The sequence below is a fragment of the Suricata suricatta genome, chromosome 3, assembly GCF_006229205.1.
Source record: "Suricata suricatta isolate VVHF042 chromosome 3, meerkat_22Aug2017_6uvM2_HiC, whole genome shotgun sequence".
In the NCBI taxonomy this organism is placed as follows: domain Eukaryota; kingdom Metazoa; phylum Chordata; class Mammalia; order Carnivora; family Herpestidae; genus Suricata; species Suricata suricatta.
Window position 1 is genome coordinate 149,549,961 of NC_043702.1, and position 15,505 is coordinate 149,565,465.

Here is a 15,505-nt window from a genome sequence, read left to right on the forward strand (position 1 = left end):
GTTAAAATTTGGGGAAGCTTTTGTTTTTGTTTTTTTCAGTCAAGTTTATGGAGGTATAATTTACAGATACTAAAATTCACACTTTACACCTATATACTTTGATGGCATTTGACAAATGTATACAGCCTGTAACCACCAACAGTCAAAAAGTTATTTCATGATCCAAAATGTTGCCTCAGGCCCCTTCATAGTCAATCTACCTCAGTCACCTTAGCTCCTGACAGCTAATCTGATTTCTGACTTTACAGTTGTGCCTTCTTCAGGATGTTCTATAAATGGAATTTTACAATATGGCTTTTTTCATATTTTTTGAGTTTCATTCATGTTCCATGAATCAGTATTTTGTTCCTTTTTATTGCTGAGTAGTAGTCTGTGGTATGGCTATACCACAGTTTGTGTATCTGTAAGCTACCTAATGGGACTTTGGGGTTATTTTCAGTTTTTGGCACTTCTGCATTGACTGCTATAAAGCTCATGAGTTGGCTCATTATAAAAATTGGGTTGGGGCATTTGAGTGGCTCAGCTGGTTAAGTGTCCAACTTCGGATCTCAATGGTTCAGGAGTCTGAGCCTGTTTCTGATTCTGTGTCTGTCTATCTGTCTCTCTCTGCCCCTCCCCTCCTTGTGCTCTCTCTCAAAAATAAATAAACATTAAAAATAGTAAAAATAAAAATTGGGTTGTCTTTGTATTCTTTTTTGTTTGCTGTTCTTTATTCTGCATTTTTTAAAACCCTTACCAGATGGGGCTTTTGTGAATACTTTCTTGCAGTCTGATTTGTCTTTTCATTTCTGTACAGTGTTTTTAAACAAAATAAAATTTTCCTTTTTTTTTTTTTTTCAATTTTCAAGTTTTCATTTAGTAAATTTTTTTTTTTTTTTTTTTTTTGGTGCATACGTTTGTGGCTGAGAATTCTTTGCTGGGGTGCCTGCGTGGCTCTAAATTGAGAGTTCAATGCTTGATTTCGGCTCAGGTTGTAATCTCAGGTGTTACAGATGATCATTTTGTCTGCAGGAAATGATGCAAGACATTTAAAAAATGCAAATAAAAATAGTTTTATTTCTTCCTTTCCTAACTAAACCTTTTATTTCTTTTTCTTGCTTATTTCAGTGGCCAAGACCACTAATAGAGTGGTCAAAGGAGATGTCTTTGTCTTGTTCCTGATATTAGGGGGAATCCTAGGGAGAAAACCTACTAGTAAGTGTGGTATAGTTACAAGGTTGTTGTACATAGAAGGTTTTGTACAAATCTAATTTGCTTAGAGTTTTTCTCTTTTGAGATGATTATATGGTTTTCCTATTAGAGCCTGATAAGGTAAATTGCATTAATTGATTTTCAGTGATGAACTGACCTTGCATTTCTGGAACAAACACTATTTAGTCATGGTTTGTCATCTATTTTATATATTGCTAAACTCACTTATTTGTTTAATACGTTCATTAGGGATGTTGATCTGTAGCTCTCTTGCAGTATTTTTGTCTTACTTTTTTTAAGTTTATTGATTTTGAGAGAGAGCATATAGGGGAGGGGCAGAGAGAGCCTCCCAAGCAGGCTGTCAGCGTGAAGCCCCCATGGTGGACTCCATCTCACAAACTGTAAGATCATGGTGACCTGAGCCGAAATCAAGAGTCAGACACTTAACCAAATGAGCCACCCAGGTGCCCTTTGTCTGGTTTTAATATCAATGTGGTAGTTTCATAAATTTTCTGGAAGAGTTTTATAGGATTGATATATTTCCTTAAATCTTTGGTATGTTTCACCTGTGAAGCCATTTGATCTGGAAGGTTTCTCTACTTTCTCACACAATTTGGAAATCTTTATCATATGATCTATCTTAAGGAATTTACACTGTATTACATACAAATCCAAGAGAGGACATAGTATGAGGCATATGTAAATACTAATGAATAAAAAACATAAAAAATGCAGAGGGTGTGGGGTACTTGGCTGGCTCATTGGTAGAGCATCTAACTCTTGATCTTGGATTCATGAGTTTGAGCCCCATATTGGGGGTAGAGTTTACTTAAAAAATGCAGAGTGGTCTGGAGCACAATGTGAAAAAGGCATTGTATGATACAGGTTGGTGAGTTTAGCCCTTCAGGGCTTACTTTTACACCAGCCTCATCTCCCAGGATTCCCTGTAAGAATACTTAGCTGCAGTACAGTTAACTTATTACTCATGAAGTTCACCTAATCTCTGTAGTTTATTGTTGTGATAGAATGTTTTTTACTCCTAATTCAGTTACTTAAATAGATCTAGTATTATTCAGATTATCTACATTTATTTTATTTTATTTTAATTTTCTTTAATGTTTTACTTATTTTATTACAGTGAGAGACAGAGCATGAGAGGGGGAGGGTCAGAGAGAGAAGGAGACACAGAACTGGAAGCAGGCTCCAGGCTCTGAGCTTAGCTGTCAGCACAGAGCCGGACGCGGGGCTCAAACCCACGAACGTGAGATCTGACCTGAGCTGAAGTTGGAGGCTTAACCGACTGAGCCACCCAGGCGCCCCAGATTATCTACATTTATTGAGCTCTGTTTTTTTTTAAGTAATTTTTCTATTTTATCTAAGCAAATTTATTGGCTTAAAGTTGTACATATTTCCTTCTTCTTCTAATGCCTGTGGGATCTGTAGAGATGCCTGCCTTCTCTCTCATTCCTAATATTGGTAATTTGTGTCTTCTCTACTTTTTCCTTTTTTTTTTTTAAAGCATACATACAAAAGAAACATATTGAATGTTCAGAAACAAAAGTAAAAATAAATAGCAATGATAAAACTTTGAAAAAAATGCACGTTTCAGTTGTGGAAAATACAATTCTTAATATATGCATAGTTATACTTAATAGAAAGTCATCTCCTTTATTTTATTTTTTTTGTATTTTACTATATACATTTTATTTTATTTTTTCTACTTTTTCCTTAATCAGTCTGGTTAGAAATGCATCGTTTATTGAACCTCTCAAAAAACCAGCTTTTCATTTCATTAATTTTCCTCTAATGTTTTATTTTCAATTTAATCAATTTCTCTTGTTACTTTCTTCCATCTGCTTGCTTTGAGTTTAATTTGATCTTTATATAGTTTTTTAAGGTTGAAGCTTAGATTATTGATTCAAAACAGTTCCAACATTTCTGGGGCACCTGGGTGGCTTGGTTGGGTGTTGAATTAACGGCTCAGGTCATGATCTCATGTTTCAAGAGTCCGAGCCCCACATCAGGCTCTGTTCTGACAGTTCAGAGCCTAGAGCCTGCTTCAGATTCTGTGTCTCTCTGTACCCCTCCCCTGCTTGTTACTTGTATCTCTCAAAGATATGAGATATTAATTTTTTTCTTAAATAAGTAAAAACATAAAAGTTAAAATAGAAGTGTGTTAATTTCCAAATATTTGGGGATTGTCCACATGTTTTCCTGTTACTGCTTTCTAGTTTAACTCTGTTAGGTTCAGATAATTTACTTTATATGATTTCAGTTATTTTAAATTTGTTAGGTTTTTTTTGATAGCCCACAACATGATCTATCTTGGTGACTATTCCATGTGGACTTAAAGAATGTGTGTATTGGTGGGGTGCTTGGCTGGCTCACTTGGTGGAGCATGCAACTCTTGATCTCAGGGTCATGAGTTCAAGCCCCTTGTGGGTGTGGAGCTTGCTTAAAAAGAAAGAATATATTGCTGTTATTGGGGAAAAGGTTCTATAAATATCAGATCAAATTTGTTAGTAGTATTGTTCAAGTCCTCTATGTCATTATTAATTATCTCTCTACTCATTCTCTCCATTACTGAACAAAAAGTAGGTTTATTATGGATATCATATAGTTGAGGTCTCATCTGAAAATCTCTGCTTCTTAATTTGGGTGTTTGAATCATTTACCTTTATAGCAATTATTCATATGGTTGGTTTAAATCTCCATCTGGTGGGAGGTGATTCTTCATAAGTCTCTTGCATTTCTGTATGTCTTACAAGTGAGGTATTGACTGCCCTTTGTTTCTGACTGTCTTTACACAGAGGTTTATTTGGTGAACTACCTTGGAAGGTAGATAATGTCTCCCTCTAGAATAATACCAGTTTGTTCTGCAATAACACAGCCCATTACTTGAATCAGTGTCATGTATATGATTCCCTAGGGATTACAATATACATCTTCAACTTCTTGTAGATTATCATCAGTACTCTTTTATTGCTTCAGGTATGGTGTAAGACCCTTATACCTCCAGTTCCTCCCTCTTTTGTGCTCTTTTTGTCACACTTTCAGATGTGTTATAAATCCTATAGTACATTATTAATGTCACTTATCAAGACTCATCATTCTGTGACTATTGAGGAGTCTCATCTTCTCTCCTTCAGGAATTTTAAAAAATGTAATGTAAACTTGAAATAATGTTTCAGGTTATTCTTTTTGAAAGGTGTGAGCTTTGTACAGAACAAATCTTTTCTTGGCTTTTACTTGATATCTTTCCATACATAACCTTCCTATGTCCTCTTAGAGGAAACCTGAGTGCTGATTCCATTTCTGTGTAGACTGCCTTTTAAAGTGTTGGCTAGGGTTCAGTGTCAGGGAATTAGCAGGAAAGGCTGGAGGAAAGGTCAATAAGGGCATTTCCTTTTCCCCTCTTATTGTTAATTTCCTTCAGACAGCTAAAGAAGAAAAAAAAATACTTTCCTCTACAGTCTTTATACCTTGGTTCAACTCTAGAGTGTTCCTTTTTTCCAGGTTCTTTTGTTAAAAACAGTTTATTATGACATTTGGGGGTCCTAAAATATCACCCATAATCTTGCTTCCTATAATAGCCATTTCCTGCTGTCCTTTACTGTGGGCTTTGTGCAAATATTCCATTGATTTAACAAATCATAATTTATGAAATACTTCCTTATGTAGTTTCAGATTCTTCACTATAATAAATTATGCCACAATGAACATGTTTATCTCTTTTGTCTCTCATAAGGGTATAGTTCCACGAGTGGGCTTTTATATTTTAAAACTATCAGCATTTTTGTAATTCTTACTATATGTTGTTTAAGTCAGGAAGAGGAGGAAATTTGGAACATAGATACTTTGGGGGGAAGATCTTACAACTTTGCCTAAAGAAAAGAAGGTGAGTCCAATTGCTTATAGACTTGTTGAGAGACTGGCTATTGCAAGGAAATTTTCAAAACTTTGGTTATAGATTTCTATTTATTCTTTCTCCAGAGATTAGTGCTTAAGAATTCAATACCTTTAGATTTTTTAAAACTTTATTTATTTAAGTAATTTCATTCAACATGGGGCTCAAACTCATGACCCCAAAATCAAGAGTCTCACACTCCTGAGTGAGCCACGTAGAGGCCCCCAGATTTTTTCATTTTTTAATTTTTATTTACCATATTAACCATTTTTATTTATTTTTTTATTAGAGAGAGAGAGAGAGCATATGTGAGCAGGGGAGCCGGACAAAAGGAAAGAGAGAATCCTAAGCAGGCTCCACACACAGCACTGAGCATGAATTGGGGCTCGATCCCATGACCGTGAGCCTAAGTCGAGTTGGATGTTCAACTGACTGAGCCACCAGAGGCCCCTTTATTTTTTATTTTTATTTTTTTAATATTTATTTTTGAGAAAGAGTGCAAGCAGGGGAGAGGCAGAGAGAGAGGGAGACAATTTGAAAGAGGCTCAGGGCACCTGGGTGGCTCAGTCGGTTAAGTGTCCAACTTTGGCTCAGGTCTTGATCTCACAGATTGTGGGTTCAAGCCCCACATCAGGAGCTGTACTGATGGCTCAGAGTCTGGAGCCTACTTATGATTATGTGTTTCCCTCTCTCTGCTCCTCCCAGGCTCTCTCTCTCTCTCTCAAAAATAAGTAAACATAAAAAAAATTTTTTTCTAAATGAAGAGGTTCCGTGCTTGTCAGCACAAAGCCCAACATGGGGCTTGAACCGATGAACCACGAGATCATGACCTGACCCCAAGTCAAACAAACCAACTGAGTCACCCAGGCACCCCTCCTTTAATTGTTTTATTAAAGATATTTTATTTTATTTTTTAAAGCAATCTCTACCCTCAGTAGCGAGCTCAAGCTCATGATCCTGAAATCTAGAGTCACATGCTTTACTAACTGAGCTGGCCAGCCACTCCTAACCATTTTTTTTAAAGTGTACAATTTGGTGATATTAAGCACATTTTTAATGTCCAGTCATCATCACCATATATAACTTTTCATCATGTTAAAGTAAAACTATGCCCACTGAACAATAATTCCCCCAATCCAGCCCCTGGCAATCATACTTCTACTTTTTGTCGCTAGGATTTTGATTACATTAAGTATCTCATAAGTGGAATGATACCGTATTTGTCTTTTTGTGACTAGTTTATTTTGATTAGTGTAATGTAGTGTAATCGAGGTTGATCCATGTTATGCCATGTTAAAATTTTCTTCCTTTTTGAGGCTGAATATTTCGTTGTATGTATTATACCACGTTTTGCATATTCCTTCATTGGTCAGTAGACACTTGGGTGTTTGCTGTGAAAAATATTCTCATCGTTGGATGTACAAATACCTCTTCAAGACCCTATTTTCTATTCTTTTGAGCCTATACCCAGAAGTGGAATTACTGAGTTATATGGTAATTTTATTTTTAATTTTTTAAGTTAATTATTATTATTATTATTATTATTATTATTATTTTTTTTTAGTAATGTCTGCACCCAGTGTATGGCTCGAACTCACAACCCCAAGATCAAGAGTTGCATGCTCTTCTGATTGAGCCATCCAGGTGCTCCTCAATTTTAATTTTCTGAGGAACCACAGTACTGTTTTTCCACAGCAGCTGTACCATTCTCTGGTCTCACCAACAGTGTACAAGGGCTTCCACTTTTCCCATGTCCTCACCAGCATCTGTTATCTTGATTCTTTTTTTTTTTTATCTTTGATACAGAGAGAGACAGAGCATGTGAGAGGGAGGGGCAGAGAGAGACAGAGACAGAACCAGAAGCAGGCTCAGGCTCTGAGCTAGCTGTCAGCACAGAGCCTGACGCAGGACTCGAACCCACGAACGTGAGATCTGACCCGAGCTGAAGCCGGAGGCTTAACCAACTGAGCCATCCAGGCGCCCCCCTTGATTCTTTGATAGTTATTTTTTTGTTGTTTTTTTAAGTAGGCTTCATGCTCAGTGCAGAGCCCAACATAGGACTCGAACTCACAACCCTGAGATCAATACCTGAACTGAGATTAACAGTCGGACACTTAACTAACTGAAACACTTGTTTTGTTTTTAATGTTTATTTTGCGGGGAGAGAGAGCATGTGCATGAGCACAAGCAGGGGAGAGGACAGAGGATCTGAAGCAGGCTCTGCGCTGGCAGCAGAAAGCCTGATGTGGGGCTTGAACTCATGAACTGTGAGATCATGACCTGAGCTGAAGTCAGATTCTTAACTGACTGGGCCGCCCAGGTGTTTTTTGATAATAGCCATCCTAATGGATGTGAAGTAGTATCTTATAATTTTGATTTGCATTTCTCTGATGACTAGAGATACTCAGCATCTTTTCATGTGCTTATTGGTCATTTGTGTATCTTTAGAAAAATGTCTTTTCAAGTCCTATGCCCATTTTTTTATCAAGTCGTTTGGTTTTTTTGTTGTTGACTTTCAAGAGTTCTCTGAATATTCTGAATATTAATCCCTTGTCAGTTACAAGATTTGCAAATATTTTCTCCCATTCTGTGGGTTATCTTTTTACTCTTTCAGTGCCTAAAATTTTAAATTTTTGGGGAAGTCATTCATTTTTTCCTTTTCTTGCCTGTGCCTTTGGTCTCATATCCAAGATAATATCGCCAAGTCCAATGTCATGCAGCTTTTGTTCTATGTTTTCTTTTAAGAGATTTATAGTTTTCGGTCTTACATTTAAGTCTTCAATCCATTGTGAGTAGGCTTTCCTATATGGTGTTGGATAAGGGAACAACTTCATTCTTTTGCATGTGGATTTCCAGTTTTCCCAGCACCGTTTGTTGGGGTGCCTGGATGGCTCAGTCAGTTAAGTATTGAACTCTTGATCTCGGATCAGGTCATGATCTCATAGTTTGTGAGATTGAGCCCCACATAGGGCTCTGTGCTGGCAGCCTGGAGCCTGCTTGGGATTCTCTCTCCCCCTGTCTCTGCCCCTCCCCAGCTTGTGTGCTCTCTCTCTCAAAATAAATTAAAAAAAAAAGAGAGAGAGACTGTCCTTTCTCCATTAAGAGGTCTTGACACCTTTGTCAAAAATCATTTGATAGGGGCACCTGGGTGGCTCAGTCGGTTAAGCCTCCGGCTTCGGCTCAGGTCAGATCTCATGTTCATGGGTTCAAGCCCCTCGTCGGGCTCTGTGCTGACAGCTAGCTCAGAGCCTGGAGCCTGCTTCCGGTTCTGTGTCTCCTTCTCTCTCTGACCCTCCCCCTCTCGTGCTCTGTCTCTCTCTGTATCAAAAATAAATAAAACATTTAAAAAAAATCATTTGATAATATATGCAAGGGCTTATTTGGCAGATCTTTATTCTATCCCATTGGTTTATGTATCTGTCTTTATGCCAGTACTGTTTTGAGCCTTGTGGTAAGTTTTGAAATCAGGCAGTGTGCGTCTTCCAGTTTTCTTCCTTTTCGGGACTGTTTTGGCTATTCAGAGTCCTTCAACAAGATTTTATATGAAGTTTAGAATGGGTTCTTTTGTTTGTTCCTGTAAAAAATACCTGACAGGAATTACATTGACTCTGTGAATCACTTTGTGTAGTATTGACATATTAACAAACTTTAGTCTTCCAAGCACTGAACATGGGATATGTTTCCATTTATTTATGTCTTCCTTAATTTCTTTAATCAGTTGTAGTTTTCATTGTATAGAAGTATATCACCTCCTTGGTTAGGTTGATTTCTAAGTATTTTATAGTTTTTAGTGCTATTATAAATGCAATTGTTTTCGTAATTTTCTTTCAGATGGCTTATTATTATGTATGAAAATACAACTGAGTTTTGTGTGTTCACTTTGTATCCTGCTACTTTGCTGAATTAGAATATTAATTCTAAAAGTTTTTTTGTAGAATCTTTAGGGTTCTCTACATGAAATATTCTATCAATAAAAAGATAATTTTACTTCTTTCTTTCCACTATGGATGCCTTTTATACCTTCTTGACTAATTGCTCTGGTTAGAACTGCCAAGTTCTGGGGCGCCTGGGTGGCTCAGTCGGTTAAGCGTCCGACTTGCTCAGGTCATGATCTCACTTCTGCATTTGAGGCCCGAGTCAGGCTCTGTGCTGTCAGCTTGGAGCCTGGAGCCTGCTTCTGATTCTGTGCCTCCCTCTCTGTTTACCCCTCCCCTGTTCATGGTTTGTCTCACTCTGTCTCTCAAAATAAATAAACATTAAAAGAATTTAAAAAACTGCCAAGTACTATATAACATAAAAGTGAAGAAAGGAAACATCTTTGTCTTATATCTCATCTTAGAGGAAAAGTGCTTTCAGTCTTTCACTACTGAGTATGATGTTTGCTGTGGGTTTTTTTTTTTTCTAATATGGCTTTTATTATGTTAAGGTGTTTTCCTTCTATTCCTAGTTTGTTGAGTGTTTTTATAAGGAAAAGGTGCTGAACTTTGTCAAATGCTTTTTCTATGTGAATTGACATGATCATTTGAATTTTCTTTAAATGTTCATTTATGAGAGAAAGAGAGTGGGAGAGAGGCAGAGAGAGAGGGAGACCCAGAATCTGAAGCAGGCTCCAGGCTCTGAGCTGTTAGCACAGAGCCTGATGTGGGCCTTGAACTCATGAACTGTGAAATCATGACCTGAGCTGACTGAGCCACTCAGGCACCCCTGAGATGACCATTTGGATGGGACTTTTTACCTTCATGTTGTTAATGCGGTGTGTTACATCAATTGATTTTTGTATATTGAACCACCCTTGCATTCCAGGAACAAACCCCACTTGGTCATGATGTATAATCCTTTTAGTATGCTGCTGAATTTGTTTGCTGGTATTTTGTTGAGGATTTTTGCATTGGTGTTCATAACAGTGTCTGTAGTCTTTCCAGTTTCTTTGTCTAGCTTTGGTATCAGGATAATGCTGGCCTCAAAATGAGTTAGGAAATGTTTCCTACCCTTTTAATTTTTTATGGAAATATTTGAGAAGGATTGGTGTTAGTTCTTTAAACGTCTGGTTGAGGGGTGCCTGGTTGGCTCAGCTGGCTAAGCATCTGACTTCAGTTCAGGTCATGATCTCATGGTGTTTCTCTCTCTCTCTCTCTCTCTCTTTGTGTGTGTGTGTGTGTGTGTGTGTGTGTGTGTGTGTGTGTGTGTGGCTTGCATGCACTCTCTCTCTGTCTCTCAAAAATGAATAAATGTTAAAAACAAATAAATAAAATAAAATAAAATAAAAGTCCATTTGAATTTACCAATGAAACCATTGGGTCCAGGAGTTTTCTTTGTTGGGGGATTTTGTTTTATTACTGATTCAGTCTCCTTACCAGTTACAGGTCTATTTAGATTTTCTGTTTCTTCATGATTTAATCTTGGTGGGTTTTGTATTTCTAGGAATTTGTACATTTTATCCAGGTTATCCAATTTACTGTAGTGGTTCATAATACTCTATTATAATCCTTTTCATTTCTATAGGATCAGTAGTAACATCTCCATTTCTATTTTTATAATTTGTGTCTTTTCTCTTTGTTTTTGTTAATACATATAACTGAAGGTTTATCCATTTTGTTGATCTTTTTAAAGAACTAACTTTTGGTTTTGTTGATTTTCTCAGCTTTCATTCATCTATGCTCTAATCTTTATTATTTCCTTCCTTCTGCTAGCTTTGGGTTTAGTTCCTTTTTTTGTTCCTTAAGTATAAAGTTAGGCTGTTGATTTGAGATTTAAAAATTCTTTTTAAGATTAAAAAAAAATGTATATTTTAGAGTATAAACAGGGGAGGGGCACAGAGACCGGGGGACAGAGGATTAGAAGCAGGTCTGTACTGACGGAAGGTCTTGAACCCACACACCGTAAGAACATGACCTGAGCCAAAGTTAGATGCTTACCAACTGAGCCACCTTCTGAGATTTTTTTTTTTTTTGAAGGATCACAACAAGGACCAATTTTTTTAATGTGACAAACTTGACACATTACATTTTGTAAATTTAAGGTGGGCAGCATATTACCTTGATACATTTATATATTATAATATGATTGCCACTGAAACAGTATTTATCATTTTGTATCATCATAGCACAATATTATTGTCCATATTCATTATACTGTTCATTAAATCAATGTGGCTTATTTACTGCTTGTTATAATGTTGGACCCTTATACACCATCAACCTTAACCCCAGCCCCTGGTAACCACCATTTTACTCTCTTTTTTTCGTCTTTTACAAAGTTGACTTTTTTAGATTCCACATGTAAGTGATAACATACAGTACTTGTCTTTTTCTGACTTATCTTTTTTAGCATAATGTTTTTGAGGTCTATCCATTTTGTTGCAAGTGGCAGAATATCTTCCTTTCTCGTGGCTGAGTAATATTCCATTTATATACACATACAACATCTTTTTGATCCATTCATCCATGTATGGCCATTTGGTTTGTTTACATGTTTTTTGCTATCATGAATAATATTGCGATAAACATGGGTGTGCATATATCTTGTCAAATTCCTGTTTTCATTTCCTTTGAGTATATACTCAGAAGAGAAATTGCTGGGAGATTTTTTTTTTTTTAATATAAGCATTTATACTTGTAAATTTCCCTCTTAACACTGCTTTCACTTTGTCCCACAATTTTTGGCATGCTGTGTTTTTGTTTTCATTCATCTCTTGTCTAATTTCCCTTGTGCTTTTGTCTTTGATCCATTGTTGTTTAAGATTATGTTGTTTAGGGGGTATGTGGGTGGCTCAGTGGGTTGAGCATCCAATTTAGGCTTAGATGGTGGTCTGGCAGATCATGGGTTTGAGCCCGACATTGTGCTTGCTGCTGTCTGCACCAAGTCTGCTTCAGATCTCCTGTCCTCCTTCTCTGTCTCTCCCCGGCTCGTGCATACTTTCTCTCTCTCAAAAATAAACAGTAAAAAAAAATTAAGAATTAAATTTTTTTTAAAGATTATATTGTTTAATTTCTACAGATTTGTGATTTTTCCAAAATTTCTACATTTTTGTGAGTTTTCCTGTTTTACTTCTGTTGTTGGTTTCTGACTATCTTGTTGTGGTAGGATAGGTCTTAGATGCACAACATGTTTTGTGTTGGGTAGTGTGTTCTGTATGTTTCTGTCAGATCTAGTTATTATGTTGTTTAAGTACTATGTTTCCTTATGTATCTTCTGTCTGATTGTTCTGTCCATTACTGAGGGAAGGGGGATGAAGTCTCCAAACTGTTATTGTAGAACTGTCTGCTTTTCCCTTTACTTCTGTCGGTTTTTGCTTCATATATTTTGTTGGTATTTTATTAGGTGCCTAAGTAGTCATAATCGTCATATCTTCTTGCTGTGTTTATTTTATTTTATTATTAATGTGTGTAATATTCTTTTTTGTTTCCTGTAAACTTATTTCATTTAATGTCCATTTCTCTGATATTAGTATACCCACCCTTTCTCTCTTTTTATTATTACTTGCATGGGCTATTTCTATCCTTTTATATTCAAACTATTTTTGTTTTTGGATCAAAAGTGAGTCTCTGGTAGACATATATTTTGGATCATGTGTTTTTATCTGTACTGCTGATCTTTGTTTTTTAATTGGAGAGTTTAATCCATTTACATTTAATTACTGATAGAAAGGGATTTCTGTCATTTTGCTGTTTGTTTCTCTGTAGATATTACAGCTTTTTTGTCTCACATTGCCTGCATTACTGTCATTTGTATTTAGTTGATTTTTTTTTTGGTAGTGAAGTGTTTAAATTCTTTTCTCATTTTCTTTTGTGCATATTCTATTAGGGTTTTTTTTGTGGTTACCATGGGGATTACATCGAACATCCTATTGTTGCAACCTTCTAATTTGAATTTAACTAACTTAATTTCAATAAATTACAAAAACTCTGCTCCTTTACAAGTTTGTCCGCACCCGTTTCAGTTGTTAATATCACAAAATTGAATCTTTATTCACTGTGTGCCCCCAAACATAAACTAGTAATTCTTTTAAATGCATTAGTCTCTTAAATCATGTAGAAAACAACATGTAGATTTATAAACCAAAATTACAAGAATACTAGTGTTTGCACTAATAATTTTTAAAAAATATATTAGTCTCTTATATGATGTAGAAGACAAAGTGGAGTTACAAACTGTTGTCAAAATAATGCTAGCTTCCATAGCTTTCTAGGTATTTATTTTTATTGAGATCTGTATTTCTTCATATGGATTTGAGTTACTGCCTAGTGTTTCTTCATTTCACCCTTGAGCATATCTGTCATGACTGGCCCAGTGATAAGAACTCTCTCAGCTTTAGTTTATCTAGGAATGTCTTAATTTCTCCCTCACACTTGAGGGATAGTTTTGTCAGTTACAAGAGTTTTGGTTGGCAGGGTTTTTTTCTTTTAATACTTTGACTATGTCAGCCCACTACCATCAGGCTTCCAAAGTTTCTGAGAACTCTCCTATTTTCTTTCTTTTTTAAAAATAGGCTTCACATTCAGCATGGAACCCAACACAGGGCTTGAACTCACAACCCTGAGATCAAGACCCGAGCTGAGATCAAGAGTAGGACACTTAACCAACTGAGCCTCAAGGCACCCCTCTGCTGCTTTTCTTATTGAGGATCCCTTGCATGTGACAATTCACTTCCCTCTTGTTGCTTTCAAGATTCTCTTTATCCTCAGCTTTTAAATATTTGATTATAATGTATCTCAGGGTTGGTTTCTGTGAGTTCAACTTTATTCGAGTTTGTTGAGTTTCTTGGATGTTGTCATGTCTTTCTTCAGATTGGTAAGTTTTCAACCATTATTTCGTCAGATAATTTCTCTGCCCCTTTCTTCTGGGATTCCCACAATGTATATGTTAGTCCAGTTTGTAGTGTCTCACAGGTCCCTTAAGCTCTGTTTTTATTCATTCTTTTTTCTTTCTGTTCCTTAGACGCAGTAATTTCCATTGTCTTCTCTTCAAGTTCTCTAATGCTTTGTTCTATTTACTCAAATCTGCCTTTGAATTCCTCTACCAAATTGTTCCTTTCAGTTATATTTTTAGCTCCATAATTTGTTTTTGGTTTCTTTTTAGGTTTCCTGTTGCTTTGTTCATACATCATTTTCTCAACTGTCTCCACATCTTTCTTGAGTTCTTTGAGCATTGTCAAGGTTGCTTCAATGACTGGCTAGTAGATCTGTTATTAGCTTTTCTAGGATCGTTTCTTTTGACTTAGTTTTTTGCCTTGAATGGGCCATACTTTACTGGGTTTTTTGTGTGTGCTTTGTGATTTTTTTGTTGTTGAAAACTGCACATTTTAATCTAATAACATTACCTCTAGAAATCAGGTTCTCCCCTTCCCAGGGACTATTGGTTTAAAAATTATTTTGATGGTTTGGGTGTTAATGTTGTTTTGTTTTCATTGTTATGGGCTATCTCTATGCCAAGGATCAACCTGAGATATAAACTTAAGGTCTCAAGTTGAGAAATAATGGCTAAAAACTTTCCAAATTTGACGACAACTATAAGCCCACAGACCCAAGAACCTTAATGTGTGCCAAACACATGAAACATGAACAAAACTAAACCAAAGCACATATACTCAATTTCCTCAAGCTGGAGATTAAGAGGGAATATTAAAACCAGTCAGATGAAAAGACACATCACAGAAAGAGAAACAAAGGTAAGAATGACACAAAGGATGACAGCATGTTTCTCATCAGATATGATAGAAGTATGAAGTAAGAAGTTCTGTAGTGGAGTAATATCTTTAAAGTGCTGAAAGAAAATGGGTGCGTAGGTGGTTCAGTCAGTTAAGCATCTAACTTCAGCACAAGTCATGATCTCATGGTTCATGAGTTTGAGCCCTGCATTGGGTTCTTTGCTGACAGCTCAGAGCCTGGAGCCTGCTTCAGATTCTATGTCTCCCTCTCTCTCTGCCCCTCCCCCTCCCTCAATAAACATTTAAAAATTTTTCCAAATTAAAGAGTGCTCAAAGAAAAGAAAAATTCTATACCCAGTAAACATATCTTTCAAAAACATTGGTGACATAAAGGCTACTTCAGATATAGAAAAGTTCAAGGGATTCATCACCACAAGACTCGGACTACTAGAAGTGTTCAAGAAGGTACTTAAGGGATAAGAGGAATGATAACAAGTAGAAATCTGGGGCTACAAAAAGGAATGATGAGTAAAATTTTTCTTTAAAAAATACTTACTGGAGTGCATGAATGGCTCAGTTGGTGAAGCGTCCATCATCTCACAGTCGTGAGATTGAGCCCTGCATCAGGCTCTGCATTGAGCATGGAACCTGTTTAAGATTTTCTCCCTCTCTCTCTGCCTTCTGCTCATGCACACGTGTGTGTGCTCTCTCTCTCTCATTCTCTCTCTCTCTCTCTCAAATAAACATTAAAAAATAAAATA